The following is a 2329-nucleotide window of genomic DNA, read 5'->3' on the forward strand; positions in this document are numbered from 1 at the left end:
AAAGCTAAAGAGATACTCAAACTGTACAAATTGTAAAATGGAAACTTGTGAATATTAGGATGGCTGACAGAACAAGATGGATGCTTAGCATAACCTTTCAAGAACAAAACCAAAAACAGAAATAGCAAATAGAGACGTTGACTCCACACCTAGGGACTGGAGGAGCATAGCATATCATGAACATTGTTGTACACAAACATATATATTTTGAAACAGTACTACAGGGATATAAAAACATGTTGATCAGTTCAACAGTGTCTTAAAGTATATGTGAACCCTCACCTTGTAAAACAACTCATTCACTTTAAAATAGAAATGAGAGGCAAACTATTTGTGTATACATATAAAAACATTATAAATACCCCCCCTTTTTTATACGTAATCACATCCTCTCAATTCTCATCTGCATAAGGAGCTCATAGAGTTAGGAGAGGACAAAACAGCAGTACACTGGTCTTCCCAGTGCAGCAGAAGGGGTGTCAGTGGCAGTCTGATCAATGGCGGAGAGGAGGCTGAGATCTCAGCATAGTCAAAAAACTGTCTATGCTGTGCCCTCCTGTTTAGTGTGGTCAATTTTTATTAGGAAAGCAGAGGGACTGGGAGGGTTCACCAAGGTATCTTACACAAAGGAAGAAACACAAAGAGAACATAATATGTTTTCATACAAGTACATGGTACAGTATACACATATCAGAAATATGAAATGTTGGGTTAACATATTCTTTAAGTCAGGTATACATTAGTAGAATTATGTTCAACATTTTTCATTGAAAGAATATTGTAAGAACGTCCGCTTATTTTTCTAATTATTAGTGAGGTCAAATATTAATTTCCAACATTTATTTTTAACCGCAGTGCCAAGGAAAATCAAAGGAGGATGGTAAAATGTTGCCCTATTGTACCACTCTAACAGGATCTGTGTGTTTTTGCTTGGTAAAGTCCATTCACTCCAAAATCCAATGTTAAAAGCAAATAAAATCTTAAACTACTTTTGAACAACATTTGAATGTACTCAGAATTTTCGTATGGATTTTCTAATAAATTATGTACTAAATTTTATTCAAAATTCTACTAGTGTATACCCAACTTTATAATTCTAAAATACAGTAATACAGACATTCTTTTTTTTAACAAAATATTGTTTCATCTAAATATTTTTATTTTCACATTTGTCACAATAGCGGTTCTCATTTCTGTATTTCTCAGACTGTATATTAAAGGATTCAACATGGGTGTGACAGCAGCAAAGAATACAGAAAATATCAAATCTTGTTTATTTTCCAGATCTGAGGGTGAGCCCATATACATGCAAATAATGGTTCTATAAAAAATAAGGAGGATTATGAGATGAGACGTGCATGTGGAAAAGGCTTTTCTTCTTCCTTCATTTGATTTAATTTTTAGAATAATGGCAATTATTTTAGCATAAGATATGAGACTGAGTAAAAATGGGCAAACCCCAAATAAGACGGTATCTACAAATATTAGAACGTTGAGACCTCTGTCTGTGCATGCAATTTTAGCAATGGCTTTCATTTCACAGTAGAACTGTTCAATTGTGTTGGAAAGGCAAAAAGGTAATTCTGAAACATACAGTGTAACACATGTTGAGTTTCCAAGGCCAGACATCCATGTGCCACCTAACATACATAAGCAATTTTTCTTGCTCATAATAGTTTGGTAATGCAGGGGTCTGCAAATTGCAACATAGCGGTCAAAGGCCATAGAGGATAGTAAAGTAATTTCAGTGCTACCCAAAAATAAGAAAAAGTACAACTGAGAGTAGCATTGTATAAAGGATATTGTATGTTTCCTTGTCAGCAGAATGTCCATCAGTTTAGGAAGAGTGACTGTGATATAACAAATGTCGACTGTAGATAGATTAGATAGAAAGAAATACATTGGGGTGTGTAAATTATTTTCCTGCACTGTCACTTTAATGATTACAAAGTTTGCTAGTACACCAAATAAATAGAGAATTAAAAAAAACAAAAGATATATGGCATAGCTTCAGGATAAACAGTGAATGAGGTCAAGTAAAACTGTGTGAAAAATGTTTGATTCTCCATCGCAACCTGTCAAAATAGGATCACATGTACACTACTCAACTGTGTTGATAATTTAGATTGACTGGATGACGTTTGGTCTTAATATATAACACTTAAACCATGAAAAATATAAATTATTTTGCTATCTGTATATTTTTAAACTTTCGTTTGTATTAAAGATATTTTCTTTTTTGAAAAACTGTTTTAAGTTGTTTGTAATTCCATATAGGCAACATCACACTTTTAGAAACATTTCAATCACTTCAGTTTCAGTTCTTATT

General features: G+C 33.1%; 1 pseudogene; it reads right to left on the reverse strand.

Moving 5' to 3' along the window:
* Nucleotides 1-1143: 1143 nt before the first annotated feature.
* Nucleotides 1144-2069, reverse strand: LOC141134016 (olfactory receptor 13C9-like; annotated as a pseudogene).
* Between the last annotated feature and the right edge of the window lie 260 nt (nucleotides 2070-2329).

The sequence above is a fragment of the Aquarana catesbeiana genome, linkage group LG03 (genome assembly GCF_042186555.1).
Source record: "Aquarana catesbeiana isolate 2022-GZ linkage group LG03, ASM4218655v1, whole genome shotgun sequence".
In the NCBI taxonomy this organism is placed as follows: Eukaryota; Metazoa; Chordata; class Amphibia; order Anura; family Ranidae; genus Aquarana; species Aquarana catesbeiana.